Source organism: Mobula birostris, chromosome 12, assembly GCF_030028105.1.
Source record: "Mobula birostris isolate sMobBir1 chromosome 12, sMobBir1.hap1, whole genome shotgun sequence".
In the NCBI taxonomy this organism is placed as follows: domain Eukaryota; kingdom Metazoa; phylum Chordata; class Chondrichthyes; order Myliobatiformes; family Myliobatidae; genus Mobula; species Mobula birostris.
In genome coordinates this window covers 74,931,642-74,948,078 of record NC_092381.1, presented here as the reverse complement: position 1 = coordinate 74,948,078, position 16,437 = coordinate 74,931,642, and positions in this window count along the sequence as shown.

Sequence of the window (16,437 nt, the reverse complement as noted above, 5' to 3'; positions counted from 1 at the left end):
AGAGAGACCCCGATGATCTTCTCAGCTGACCTTACTATCTGCTGCAGGGTCTTGCGATCGGAGATGGTGCAATTTCCGAACCAGGCCGTGATGCAACTGCTCAGGATGTTCTCAATACAACCTCTGTAGAATGTGGTGAGTACAGCAGCAGTACAGTACAATGCATAGTAATGAAACACTATAAATTACAATACAAAATCTATATAAAAATTAAATTAAATATATAGTGTGAAAAGAGAGCAAAAAAGTAGTAAGGTAGTGTTCATTGTCCACTCAGAAGTCGGATAGCGCAGGGGCAAGAGCCAGGAGGGAGATCATTTGGGAGGACAAGAGAATCACAGAGGGAGCAATCTCTGCAGAAAATGTAGACTGGAGTTTGGGGGGGTGGGGAGGAGGGAAAGGTGGTAGGGCCCTGTTGGAGATAGTGGAGGTTGTGGAGAACGATGTGCTGGTTGCGGAGGCTCAAGTAGTATTGGGTGAGAACAAGAGGAACTCTATCTCTGTTAAGGTGGTGGGAAGATGGAGTGAGGGCAAATGTTCAGGAAATGGAGGAGATGCAGGTCATAGTCATAGTCATAGTCATACTTATATTTTATTGATCCCGGGGAAAATTGGTTTTCATTACAGTTGCACCATAAATAATTAAATAGTAATAAAACCATAAATAATTACATAGTAATATGTAAATTATGCCAGGAAATAAGTCCAGGACCAGCCTATTGGCTCAGGGTGTCTGACCCTCTAAGGGAGGAGTTGTAAAGTTTGATGGCCACAGACAGGAATGACTTCCTATGACGCTCTGTGTTGCATCTTGGTGGAATGAGTCTCTGGCTGAATGTACTCCTGTGACCAACCAGTACATTATGTAGTGGATGGGAGACATTGTCCAAGATGGCATGCAACTTGGACAGCATCCACTTTTCAGACACCACCGTCGGAGAGTCCAGTTCCATCCCCACAACATCACCGGCCTTACGGATGAATTTGTTGATTCTGTTGGTGTCTGCTACCCTCAGTCTGCTGCCCCAGCACACAACAGCAAACATGATTGCACCAGCCACCACAGATTCATAGAACATCCTCAGCATCGTCCGGCAGATGTTAAAGGACCTCAGTCTCCTCAGGAAATAGAGACGGCTCTGACCCTTCTTGTAGACAGCCTCAGTGTTCTTTGACCAGTCCAGTTTATTGTCAATTCGTATCCCCAGGTATTTGTAATCCTCCACCATGTCCACACTGACCCCCTGGATGGAAACAGGGGTCACCGATACCTTAGCTCTCCTCAGGTCTACCACCAGCTCCTTAGCCTTTTTCACATTAAGCTGCAGATAATTCTGCTCACACCATATGACAAAGTTTCCTACCGTAGCCCTGTACGCAGCCTCATCTCCCTTGCTGATGCATCCAACTATGGCAGAGTCATCCGAAAACTTCTGAAGATGACAAGACTGTGTGTAGTAGTTGAAGTCCGAGGTGTAAATGGGGAAGAGAAAGGTGACAGCTGCATCAATAGTGGCGGAAGGGAAATCCCATTCTCTGTAGTAGGAGGATGTCTCTGCTGACCTGGAAAGAAAGCCTCATCCTGGCATCAGATGCAGTGGAAGCATAGGAACTGAGAAAAGAGAATGACATTTTTACAGGAGACAGGGTGGGAAGCGGTATAGTCAAGATAGCTGTAAGAGTGGAAAGATTTATAAATGATCTTGCTAGTTTGTCTCCTGTAATAGAGACAGAGAGATCAAGAAAGAGGAGAGTTGTGACAGAAATGGACCAAGTGAATTTAAGACTAAGGTGGAATTTGGAGGCAAAGTTGATGAAATTGATGAGCTCAGCATGGGTGCATGAAGCAGCACCAATGCAGTCATTAATGCAGTGCAGAAAGAGTTGGGAAGCAATACCAAGAGAGGCTTGGAACATGGACTGTACCACACAGCCAATGAAAAGTCAGGCATAGCTGGGCCCAAGCTGGTGCCGATGGCTACACCTTGAGTTTGAAGAAACTGGGAGGAGCCGAAAGAAAAATTGTTGAGTATGAGGACCAGTTCCACCAGATGAGTAAGGTGGCGGTGAAGCGGTCTGTTGTCGAGGAAGAAGCGGAGAGCTTTAAGGCCGCAAGAACGAAGCAGAGAGCTTTAAGGCACTGTCTCTCTACAGCCTGGTTTGAGTAACATTGGCTACAAAGAGCCATCTGCTGGCAGTGCTACAGATATACAAGCTGGAACCATTGAACAATCAAAGGGGCACTTGGCCAACCCTCTTGATGGGACAGTAAGAAAGAGACAGCACCACCTGCTGACAGACAAAGGAAAAATACATTGCAAATTGTCTGTGTCTGATGATTACGCCTGATGACCTAACTGAGCTTCTAAGTCCAATTCCCAGCTCAGTCAATCTCAGATCAAGGTGAAAGGAAGGGCATTGTTGTTGGACTCAGTGGATCCTCTGTATTACCTTATAATAAGGTAATTAGAAAAGATGGAACTTCAAACCAAAACTTACTTTATTGAATGCAACTAACACTCATAGTTTGGTATAGCAATCCATCAAATAGGATGCCCAAAGTTCTTAAAGTATATGCACAATTATATGTACCGTTCAGCTTTCCCTTTAACGAAAGTAGCAAACCCATAAAAACAATTATCTACGTATTAAGCTATGTTATCAATTAACTATTTAAATACATTGCTGTTTATTAAAAATATGGACTGTATATAAAGTTTTAACTAAACATAAATCCAGTCATGTTCTGATTCATTCAACTGCAATTTCTATGCCATAACCTAAACTTAATACCACTATAGTGTATATGATGAGTGTATAGTTTTCAGCACCTTTTGTGGCTCCTCAGGTAATGAAACAGTCTTTGATCAAACACAGCAAGACCTGGACAATAGCCAGGTTTGTGTTGGTAAGTGATAAGTAATATCAATGCCACACAAATGCTAGACAATGACAAAATACAACAAGAGAACTTCTAACTATCAGCATCAGACGTTCAGTGGCTTTTACCATCACTATCAATATCCCGAGGGCGAAGTGTTATTGACCAGAAACTGAGTAGCAGTAGCCATATACACAATGTTCCTACAAAAACAGGTCGGACGTTAGGGATCTTGTGGCAAGTAACTCTCTTCCCTATTCCCCAAAGCTTGTCCATCAAAACTCATCAGGAGTGTGTGGAGCAGTCTCCACTTGCCTGGACGACTGCAGTTTCAACAACGTTCAAGAAGCTCAACACCATACAGGAAACCAAAGTACCATGAAGGAACAGATGTGGGCACAAGGAGAACATGCAAACTCCACACAGACATTCTAGCATACAGAGTCTTCTGTCTCAGACCTTCCAAACAACTTATAATCTCTCTTCTGTCCTGTCTCCTTCTGAATACTGTGAGCACCTTATTGCTCAAAGAATCAGGATCAGGTTTATTATTACCGGTATGTGTCGTGAAACTTGTTAACTTAGCAGCAGCAGCAGTTCAATGCAAAACACGATAATATGGAAAGAAGAGGAAAAAGTTAAATAAATAAATAAATTGTGGTAAGTGTGTGTGTGTGTATACATACACACACACGCGCACACACACACTTATCACAGTTTATTTATTTATTTAACTTCTTCTTTCCATATTATAGTGTATGTGTATAGATATATCTGTATATTGAGTAGTTAAAAATAGTGCAAAAACAGAAATATATATATATATATAAAAATGAAGTAGTGTTCATGGGTTAATGTCCATTTAGGAATTGTATGGCTGAGGGAAGAAGCTGTTCCTGAGTCACTGAGTGTGTGCCTTCAGGCTTCTGTACCTCCTTCCTAATGGTAACAATGAGAAGAGAGCATGCCTGGGTGATGGGGGTCCTTAATAATGGACGTCACCTTTCTGAGGCACCGCTCCTTGAAGATATTTTATGTAATGTGGCCAGTACCCAAGATGGAGCTGACTAATTTTACAACTTTCTGTAGCTTCTTTTGATCCTGTACAGTAGTCCCTCACCCCCACTCCCCAATACCAGACCACGATGTAGTCTGTCAGAATGTTCTCCATAGTATATCTATAGAAGTTTTCAAGTGTTTTAATTGATAAACCAGATCTCTTCAAACTCCCAGTGAAATATAGCCACTGCCTTGCCTTCTTTATAGCTGCAACAATTAGATCCTCAGAGATCTTGTCACCAAGGAAATTGGAATTGCTCACTCCCTCCATTCCGGATCCCTCTATGAGGACAGGTTTGTGTTCCCTCACCTTACCCCTCCTGAGTTTCATAATCAGCTCTTTTGTCTTACTGACATTGAGTGCAAGGTTGTTGCTGCAGCACCAGTCAACTATCTGTTATATCTCGCTCCTGTACGCCCTTTCATCTCCATCTGAGATGAGGGTGCATCATCAGCAAATTCGTAGATGGTATTTGAGCTACACCTAGCCACACAGTCATGGGTATATAGAGAGTGGAGCAGTGGGCTAAGCACACAACTTTGAGGTGCACCTGTGCTGATGGTCATCAAGAAGGAGATATAATCACCGGTCGCACAAATTATGGTCTTCTGTTTAGGAAGTCGGAATCCAATTGCAGAGGAAGGTACAGGGGGCCCAGTTTCTGTAATTTATCGATCAGGATTGTGGGAACACTGGTCAATGACCGGTACCCTGACGTAGGTGTTTGTATTGTCCAGGTGATCTCAGGCCGTGTGAAGAGCTACTGAAAGCAAAATCACTGCCTTCACTGACAGGCTAGACACATCAAGGACTGTTCATTACTCCAGGATATTTTGCCCAGATCTGAATTCCTGGGTCCTCTCTCTCCAGCAAGGAGACTGTGTCTGCTGTGGCTGCTACGCGATTTGTGTCTGCGAGCTTTGCAGTGGCTTGCCCCACAATATGATGAACTTGGGACCAAGGCTTTGGATAGGTCCACAGGGCCTGATGGAATCTAATCCAGGATACTGACTGAGGCAAGAAAGGAGATTGCTAGGACCTTGACAGAGATCTTTGTATCCTCTTCAACCATGGACAAGGTCTCAGAAGATAGGACAATGTTGCTCCCCTGTTTAAGAAGGGCAACAGGGATAATCCAGCAAATTATAGATCAGCGAGCCTTCCATCAGAGGGAGAGAAATTACTGGGCAAGAGTCTAATGGAACAGGTTTACTTGCATTTAGGAAAGCATTGATTTATTAGGGATACTCAGCCCTGCTTTGTGTGGAGAACCCTGCCTCACAAATTTTATTGTGATTTTGAGTAGGTGACAAAGATAATTGAAGAAGGTAAGACAGTCTATATTATCTCCATAGACTTTAATAAAGCACTTGACAAGATGATATATTTTATATTTATAACTTGGATGAAAATATAGGTAGTTAATTAAACAGTTTGTGGATGACATGAAAATTGGTGGAGTTGCAGATAATGACTAAGATAATCAGAGGACTGAGCAGGATATAGATCAGTTGAAGATATATGTGGAGTCTAATGCAGACAAATGTGCAGAGTTTCACTTTGGGAAGTCAAATATAAGGGAAGAGTATGGCAGGACCCTTAGAAACACTGCAGTTCAGGGCGATCTTGGGATGCAAGTCCATTCTCCCTGAAAGTGGCCACAGATGATAAAGATGATAAAGGAGACCAAAATTTTTCAATCTTTAAAATAATCTTTTCTTTCCCTGAGACATTGTAAGTGTTGCTTACTTTGATGTACTTGTGTTATTTTTGAGTAATATAATAATTATAATGAAAGATTTGAAAAGAAAGAAAGAAAGAAGGAAAGGAGGAGGTTCACAGTATGCTTGCTTTCACTGGCTGAGGCACTGTGTATAAAAGTCACAATGTCATTTTGCAGCTTTATAAAATTTTGGTTTGGCCACATTTGGGGCATAGTGTGCAATTCTGGTCACTGTACTAGATAAAAATGAGCCTTTGGAGAGGGTGTGGAACAGGTTTGAGACATTAGCTGTAATGAGAAAGTTGGACAAAGTTGGATTGAGCCTTCTGGAGCATCAGCGGCTGAAGAATGTCCTGATAGAAGGATATAAAATTATAAAAGAGATAGATGAGGTAGATCATCAGTGTTTCCACCACCATAAGGTGGAAATGTCAAGTAATAGTAAGCATAGGTTTAAGATGAGAGGGGGAATTATAGAGGAGCTGCACAAAAGAATGTAGTAGGTGCTAGAACCTGCTGCCAAAGGAGGTAGTAGAAGCAGATATGATAACAATGTCTAAAAGACATTTAGACAGATACATGAACATGAAAGCAATGTTAGGACAAGAGCCATATGCAGACAAAGGGGTTAGTTAGATTGGTATCATAGTCAGGGTGGAGACACTGATGTGTTCCTGTTTTGTACTGGCCAAAGTTCTATGATAATTTTGTCTGCATCTGCGAATCGCTAAGCACTGATTTGTGTACATTTCCCATAAACTACTGAAACTATGGATGTCTGTAAAAATACTGTAACAGGACTGGATGTGATGGAGCTTGTCAATGTATTCTGGAATGTTTCTTTAATCAATATATAGAGGTACCAACTAGAGAGAGTGTGATACTGGATCTCCTCTTAGGGAACCATACAGGGCAGATGACAGAAATGTAAGGAACACTTTAGATCTAGTGATCATAATTCCATTAGTTTCAAGATAATTATGAAGAACAATAAGATTTGAGATTTCAGTTGAGATTCTAAACTAGAGAAAATCCAATTTTGATGGCACCTGGCAGCTGTGGACTGAGATAATTTGTTTTCTGGAAAAGTGATATTTAGTAAGGGGGAGACGTTCAAAAGGGAGAAAGTTTGTATGATCCTGTTAGGATAAAAGACAAGGGTATAGGTTGAGGGAACAATGGTTTTCAAGGGGTATTGAAGCCCTGGCTAAAAAAAATGGATGTGCATAGCAGATATAGGCAGCAAGGAACAAATAAGATGCTTGAGGAGTGTAAGAAATGAAAGAGAACATTTAAGAGGGAAATCTGGATGGCTAGAAGAAGACATGAGGTTGCTCTGGCAAATAAGGTGAAGGGCCTCAGATATATTAAGAACAAAAGGATAGCAAAGCACAAAATTGGTCCTTTTGAAGACCAGAGTGGTCATCTACGCATGGAACTGAAAGAGATGGAGGGGATCTTAAATGAATTTTGTGCATCTTTATTTACTGAAGATGGACAAAGAGTCTACAGAACCAAGGCAAAATAATAGTGAGGTCATGGACCGTATGTAGATGCAGAAGAGAGGTGCTTGCTCTTTTGAGGCAAATTAGGGTGGATAATTTCCCAGGGCCTGACAAGGTGTCCCCCTGGACCCTGTGGGAGGCTAATGCAGAAGTATTTAAATATCCTTAACCATCAGTGAAGTGCCAGAGAACTGAATGGTAGCTAATGGTGTTCCATTGTTTAAGAAAGACTCTAAGAGTAAGCAGAGAAATTACTGGCTGGTGAGCCTGACATTAGTAATGGGTAAAATATTGGAAGATATTCTAAAGGACAGGATACACATGTACTTGGATAGACAGGGATAGTCAACATGGCTTTGTGAATGGTGGATTATGTCTAACCAATCTTCATAGAATTTTTCAAGGAGGTTATCAGGAAAGGCAATGGATTTTGTCTGCGTGGAATGTAGCAAGAACTTTGACAGAATCCCACATGGGAGGCTGGTCAAGAAGGATCAGTCGCTTAACATTCAGAATACGGTTGTAACTTGAAATCAACATTAGCTTCATGATTGAAGCCAGAGAGTCATAGTGGATGGCTGCCGCTCTGACTGGAAGCCTGTAATTAGTGGTGTGCCACAGAGATCGGTGCTGCGTCCATTGATGTTTATCATCTGCTTAATGGCTGGATGAGAGTATGTTAAACTGGATCAGCAAATTTGCAGATGATACTCATTATCAGGGGTATAAATAAGACAAATCCAAGCAGGCTTTTTCCACTGAGGTTGGCTGAGACTAGAACTAGAGGTCATAGGTTAAGGGTACAAGGTGAAATAGTTGAGGGGATCCTGAGGGGGAGCTCCTTCACTCAAGAGTATGGTACAAGTGTGGAATGAAGTGCCAGCAGAAGTGGTGGATGTGAGTTCAGTTGTAACATAGTAAGAGAAGTTTAGATAAGTACATGGATGGGAGGGATATGGAGGGCTGTGGTCCAGGTGTTGGTCAATGGGAATAGGCAGAACAATATGGAATAGATGGACAGGATGTGCTGCAGTGCTCTATGGCTCTAAATTGCCACGATTCATTGTGTGTTGCAGGTAGGAGTCAATTTACTCAGCATGGAAAAGGACATTCTATTCCAGGTGCCATATTCTATCAGCATCTTATACCTCACATTGTTCGTATTGGAATTTATCCTGTTAGCTCAGTTTATCATGATATTACTTGTGATCAAAGAACATGACAAATAGTATAAGCCTTCCGTTTGCGGAATCCAATATCTCTGCAGTTCCCAACAGCACAACTCATCTGCTCTTCCTAATGGAATGAAAGTCTGGTGAAAGAACTGTAGTGTCTGAGAAAGAAGCATAATTGCCAGCGGTCCATTGAGGCTTTTTGTTCTTATCAAGTATTATCGTTTCAGTTCTGAAAACCCAAAGACTTTACTCCGGTAATCCTGTTGTCGAGACAAAAAGCTTTGTTTTATATTTATAAATCTTTCCTGTGCCACTTTGTGTGTTTAAGTGCCAAAGCTTTTCTTTACTGAGGATAAACAGGAGCATCTTCGTATTTAAGGTGACGTGCTGTTGCCAAGGCTGCTGTTTCTACTTAGCTCCAAGGTTTGATCTCACAGAATGACAATGAGTGTGAATCAGGCAGGATGCCATTCCTCCGTTTCCCACTAACATCTAATCATGAACCCCGAGTAAGAAAAGAAAATGTGTTGAAATGCCAAGGCTTAACTCCCACCCTACTGCAGGTATTTTCTGTTTACTGGATGACTTTTTTTCTCAGAGGAACCCTTGGGCAATACTAACCACCATGAGGTCTAACTGGCAACTCACAGCTAGAAATGGATTAGATGGCCTTACTATTGCCTACTCTTAAATGGATTTTTAAATTGATGTTATGTCACTTGGTTGTGCACACTTTGAATCAGTCAACTTCATTCTATTGTTCAAGACTATGTAGAATTAATGCTTCAATATCCTACCAATCAAATCAGCCCATCGATGAGAGGAAATCAACAGTGGTGGAGAGTTATGATCAGTTTCTGGTTGAGAGATAGAGTCCAATATACACATTATTTATAATAATGCTAATGCTGAGTTTAGGATCCATCAAAGAAGTTGTGTAAATACAGAAGAGGATAATGCTGGAAACATTCAGTATTTCAAAGTATGAGAGCTTAAATTTTCCACAGCTAGCTATTAAGTCTTATGCCTGGTTACTGTCCTCAGCTCTGTGACATGTACTGCAGCACTAGCTCATCAGCAGCGGTGAATGTAGAGGTTCCGGCAGATTCTTGACAAAAGCTTCTTTGGCACTGTTGTGCTGAATGGCATCACTCACCTGCGAGCCAACTCAGACATTGTGTAAGTGAAGTGTGTTAACTTCAACAGAACTGTCCTTCACAGTGATCGCAGGATTTCACACCCTCCCAAGTGGCCCCTCAAAATGATTATCCTCCTTTAACTTTTATTATTGAACAGCAGAACAAAGCCCCACATATATCACTTGTCATTTTCTTTCAACAGCTGACTCTGTCATATCACCTATTGTAGTATAAGCCAAGCAGTTTCATAGTAAGGGCAAGCTAAAAACTAAGACAAAAGGCAACGTCTGAGGAATCTCTAACACGGCCATATATACCAAGTTTGTTTTATCGTAGCATCAATATCTGACACACTGTCTCTAAAACTTATTCATTTAAGATCAATGGAGATTTTATTATTCAAAGTTATTTTTGGAAAACATTTTGGAAAACGTACAATATACTCATCGTCATCATTATGTGTCATGTCATATGACATGGGTGATTATAGTCTTCCATCTGTCTACTGAGCAAGGGATCTTTACCTGTAGCGAAGACCTCCCACCCCCCCACCAACCCCCAGAGACACTGTCGCTCTATCCATAACCATGATTGTTCTTGGCAAATTTTTCTACAGAGATGGTTTGTCATTACCTTCTTCTGCGCAGTGTGTTTACAAGACGTGTGACCCCGGCCATCATCAACACTCTTTAAAGATAGTCTGCCTGGCGTCAGTGGTCAGGAGGAGTGGTCATACGACCATCCACCACCTGCGTCCATGGCTTCACAAGACCCTGATTGGGGAGGGTGGGGAAGGTTGCTAAGCAGGAGCTACACTTTGCCCAGGTGAGACCTGCAGGCTAGTGGAGGGAAGAATGCCCTACACCTCCTTTGGTAGAGATGTATCTCAATCCCACCAGCCGAAATTGATATTATTTTACTTAAATATTTCAAAGTGCTCTTGAAGAAAGATGTAATTTTGGTGTTGCTTATACTTTATTGTCCACAGCCTCATCAAATGACTGTGTTGAATCCATGACATATGCTCACCCACCAGGAAACTCTCTTTAAGTCATTGGTTGCAAATTTATGATCGATGAGTTTTGGAATGATCTAGCCTGGTTCCATCAGTTAGTCCACAGTGGGCTCTATCTAGTTCATTGATTCTCCAGAAGAAACATCCTGAACAGTTCTCTCTTGAAACTCTCTGCTGCCACCTGCTAACATGCTCCTTGACAGTTGCCATTCTCAATACTGCCTTCACCTTGATCTGGCAGTTCAGCTATCATTCTGATCTCTTCTATCCACACACAAGAACACAGAAAGAGGAGCAGGGGTAGGCCACCAAGATCTTCATGTCAAACTCATCATTCAATATGGATCCTGGCTGATCTAACCCACACCTCAATTCTTCAGTGCAGTTTACAATAGCCACAATTCCCCAATCTTGCAAAATTTAAATTAACCACAGCTTAAATATTTCTAATAAACAAGCCTCCACCACCCCTGAGGGCAGAGAATTTCAGAGATTCACTGCCTTCTGTGAAATTAAATTTCCACATGCTTTTTTAAAAAAAGATTGGCCTCTTAACTTGTAACAATGTACACTGAATCTCAGGGTTGTATATGGTGACGTATGGTGTTTATACTTTAAGAATAAAATTTACTTTCAGCTTTGTTCAAGACTATCTCACTAGTCAAATCACTTTTATCCCCATGAATTTTTTGCTGGTCTTTACCAGATGTTAGTTAATATTTATTCGGACTGAGTGGAATAAAGTGGAGAATCCTTAATCACTAGCCTTACCTGAAGTTTCTTAATTTTATTATATTCTCACAATTACTATCCACAATAAACAATTCTAATTGTTTTCTATTCTGTTTCCATAACCTATCAATATATTTTGCATCTCAATATTATGTTCCAAAGCTCTATCTCCAAGGCATATTCAGGTTTTCTGGGAATTGATCATTTTCTCTGTCTTTTATTTAACTTATCAAGATGCTTTAGAAGGTAGTTGGCAAAATTACATGGAACACCTCACAGATTACAACAACCTCTACTCTTTAAATTTAGAGCATTCTACCATAACTGATGAAATGTCCATTGATAAATGACAGGACAGTTATTTTAGCAGCAGCTTCCATTTGGGTGCAATAGTATTCAAACTTCCCTTTGCCTCCCTATTTTGCTAATTGATATTATAGTTAAATTTCCTGGTCCAATGTCACAAGTGGTTTTGAGGTGATTTATGTCTTATGCCAAAACATTCTTGGATGAATTTATAAATGCCCATTTATTGTAATTAAAATCATAAAATCATAAAATTTTATAGCTCAATTGGCCAATTAATGCATTATATCTGAAATGATTCCTTGAAAGAGAGATCCAGCTAATCTCACTCCCTCAGTCCTTCCCCAATTCAGTTCAAGCATTATCATTGAACCTTAGATTGAGTCTATGTTTGCCTACTTTCATGTCATAGAAACATAGAAATCCTACAGCAGAATACAGGCCCTTCGGCCCACAAAGTTGTGCTGAGCATGCCCCTACTTTAGAAATTACTAGGGTTACCCATAGCTCTCTGTTTTTCTAAGCTCCATGTACCTATCCAAAAGCCTCTTAAAAGACCCTATTGTATCCGCCTCCACCACTATTGCCGGCAGACCATTCCATGCACTCACCACTCTCTGCGTAAAAAACTTATCCCTGATATCTCCTCTGTACCTACTCCTAAGCACCTTAACCTGTGCCCTCTTGTGGCAGCCATTTCAGCCCTGGGAAAAAGCCTCTGACTATCCACATGATCAATGCCTCTCATCATCTTATACACATCTATCAGGTCACCTCTCATCCTCCGTTGCTCCAAGGAGAAAAGGCCAAGTTCACTCAACCTGTTTTCATAAGTCATGCTCCCCAATCCAGGCAACATCCTTGTAAATCTCCTCTGCACCCTTTCTATGGTTTCCACATCCTTCCTGTAGTGAGGTGACCAGAACTGAGCACAGTACTCCAAGTGGGGTCTGACCAGGGTCCTACATAGCTACAACATTACCTCTCGGCTCCTAAATTCAATTCCACGATTGATGAAGGCCAATACACCGTACGCCTTCTTAACCACAGAGTCAACCTATGCAGCTGTTTTGAGTGTCCTATGGACTCGGACCCCAAGGTCCCTCTGATCCTCCACATTGCCAAGAGTCTTGCCATTAATACTATATTCTGCCATCATATTTGACCTACCAAAATGAACCACTTCACACTTCACAAGTGGTTGAACTCTGTCTGCCACTTCTCAGTCCAGTTTTGCAACCTATCAATCTCCAGCTGTAACCTCTGACAGCCCTCCACACTATCCACAACACCCCCAACCTTTATGTCATCAGCAAATTTACTAACCCATCCCTCCACTTCCTCATCCAGGTCATTTATAAAAATCATGAAGAGTAGGGGTCCCAGAACAGATCCCTGAGACACACCACTAGTCACCGACCTCCATGCAGAATATGTCCCGGCTGCAACCACTCTTTGCCTTGTGTGGACAAGCCAGTTCTGGATCCACAAAGCAACATCCCCTTGGATCCCATGCCTCCTTACTTTCTCAATTAGCCTTGCATGGGGTACCTTATCAAATGCCTTGCTGAAATCTATATACACTACACCTACTGCTCTACCTCCATCAATGTGTTTAGTCACATTCTCAAAAAACTCAATCAGGCTTGTAAGGCATGACCTGCCCTTGACAAAACCATGCTGACTATTCCTAATCATGTTATACCTCTCCAAATATTCATACATCCTACCTCTCAGGATCTTCTCCATCAATTTACCAACCGATTGTCTTCCAAATACTTTATTTGGTTCACCATCACGTTTCAAGTTGATAGGGTTGTCAAATTGATAAGGCTGTTTAGGAGGCATACGGATCATAGGCCTTCATTAGTCAGGGGATTGAGTTCAAGAGCTGTAAGGTAAAGCTGCAGCTCTAAAAAAGCCCTGGTTAGACCACACTTGGAATATTGTGTTCATTTCTGGTTGCCTCATTACACAAAGGATGTGGATGCTTAGAAAGAGTGCAGAGGTGATTTACCAGGAGACTGCTTGGACTGGAGAGTGTGCCATAACAGTAAAATCTTGGGCTTTTCTCTTTGGAGCAAAGAAGAATGAGAGGTGACTTGATCGAGGTGTAGTTGATGAAAAGAAGCATAGATCAAATGGACACCCAGAGACTTTTTCCCAGGGTGAAATGGCTAATACGAGAGGGCATAATTTCAAAGTGATTGGAGAAATGTACGGGGGGAATTACTGGCCTTTTAAGCTGTGTATATGTAAGTTTTTTTTGCACAGGCAGTGGTGGGTGTATGGTACACGTGGCTAGTGATGGTGGTAGAGAAAAATATATTAGGGAGATTAAAGAGATTCTTCGATAGGTACATGAATTATAGAAAAATGGAGGGCTATGTGGAGGGGAAGGGTGGGTTAAAAGGACAGAACAACATTCATGGGATCTTGGCCTCACTGGCAAAACCAGCATTTATTTTTCATAACTGGCATTGAGAATCTGATCACGTCATTTTTTTGATACATGAGAGGCTATATTTGATCATCAACATATAACTAGTGGATTGGAAGATTCCCTTTTCTGTAAGACATTCATGAATTGTGGACTTTTGGTAATTAGTTTACTATAGTCACGCGTATTGAGGTACAGTGAAAAACCTTGATTTGCATGCCATCCACAAAGATCGTTTCATAATATCAGTTGATTGAGGTAGTGCAAGGAAAAACAATAACAGAAGGCAGAACATAGTGTTACAGTTGCAGTGGAAGTGTAGTACAGTTAGGCAATAAAGGACAAGGCCATGACAAGGTAGATTCTGAACTCAGGTCCATTTTATTGATCTTCTAACAGCAGGATAGAAGCCATCCTTGAGCCTGGTGTCATGTGCTTTCATACATTTCTATCAGTACTCTTATGAAGGGGAGGAGGTGGAGAGAAGAGAAAATATTCTGTGTGAATGAGGTCTTTCATTATGTCGGCTGCTTTTCCAAGACAACAGGAAGTGCAAACAGAGTCCCAGTAACTGATATCAGGTGCTTATTCTGTATGTCTTCAATGAAGCAATTGAATGTAAACTCCCAGAGTTTCTATTCACATCTGCAGAGTATTCAGTCCAAATCTATGGATTATTCATTCAATAACAAAACTAAAACAAAATATGGCAGATGCTAGAAATCTTTAAAAAAACACTCAAAATGCTGGAAATATTCAGCACGTCAGGCAACATCTGTGGATAGTGAAGCACAATTAACATTCTATGGCAATAACCCTTTGGCAAAGCAGGAGAAAAATTAGAGACAAAACTAATTTTGAGATGTTGAGAAAATAGGGAAAAGAAGAAAGAGCAAAATGGTAAGTCTAGTTTACCCTGAAGGCCAGGAACGATTAAATAACCAAATTTTATCTTCATCCCACCTTCATAGAAGGCTGCACAGGATTGCATTGATTTTGTCCTATTGCAGTCACATAATCTGCTCATAAGTCATGATAATTTTTAATTGCACACAAACGTTTTACTACCCTCTTCATCTCATCCTAAAAGTATAATCCTGAGCAAGCACAGTTCCAAAATACTGACTGTTTATTCCTCTCCATAGATGCTGCCTGGCCTGCTGTGTTCCTCCAGCGCCTTGTATTCATTCTTCTGGATTTACAGCATCTGCAGGATTTCTTGTGGTTATGAGATAATCTTCTATTCCTTTAACTCCCCTATGCTTACCCATTTTCACTTTAAACCTTTTATGCATTTAACCTCAACTTTTCCCTGTCGTAGTGAGTTTCAACATATGAATGCATGAGAGAGAAGCAGGAGTAGGTCATGCCTGAACTTGCATGTTTTGTCTCATCTAAGCGTCATATCCCACAATTGTATCAGTGCCCCAATAGCAATTGATTTTAGCCTCAAATCCCCATCGCTCTGTAGTAGAGAATTCAAAACAATTTCCAACTGTGCAAAGTCTTTCAATCCAGTGTAGCTGAGCTTTCATTCTGAGAGCATGTCTCATTCTTTAAGATAGACTCTGGACGGTGGGAAAAGCCTCTTGGCATCTAACCCTTCAATCCTCTCAGAAGCCTGTTTCTCAATCACAGTCAAATGAAGAGTAGAAACAACATGTACATCATATTTTACATTGATTTGATTATTACATCTTTTATCACATTGCAGTATTTCTATAGCTGGAATGATTGTCCAGAAATATTCAGATTAAGGCAGACCTAATTACATTCATTGCAGCAAGCATGATCTATCTGCAATACACAGATATATTCACTCTTTGAAAAAAAGGATTGGCTTTGCACACCAATAAAAATATTGTTTATACTTGTCATAACAGAAAGCACAGTCAATAAAATACACCTTAGACATGGTGGATCAATTAGTCCAGATTGCAATGTCTACAAAGGATCGCACAGTAGCATAGCAAGTAAAGCTGCTGACTCTCAAGTCCATGGAATCAAGTTCAATTACTGACCTTTGGCTGTGTGAAATTTGCAGGTCTGCCCTGTGACCACATGAATTTCCTCTGGATGCTCTGGTTTTGTTCCACATCCGAAAAACATGTATATTGATAGGTTAATTGGCCACTGTCAATGATCTGTGTGTATGGATGAGTGGTGGAGTATGTGTGCATGACTATGGGTGTACAGAAGGAGGGAGAGGAGGGTGGTTGATGGTAATATGGGAAAGATAAAATGCAGTTAGGTTATGGATAGTGTAACTGGCTGCATGATGCTCAGCACAGCCAGTACAACAAAGGGCCTGTTTGCATGCTCTGCATGAACTTGTCTAGTTAACTCAGTAATGTTCACCCAAATTGTTTACAGTCAAGAATATATCCCAGCCAAAATTTAGCACCAACAGATAACAGCACATGACATTTGTTAGAACATGGTTAAGCTTCGCTTCCTGTTG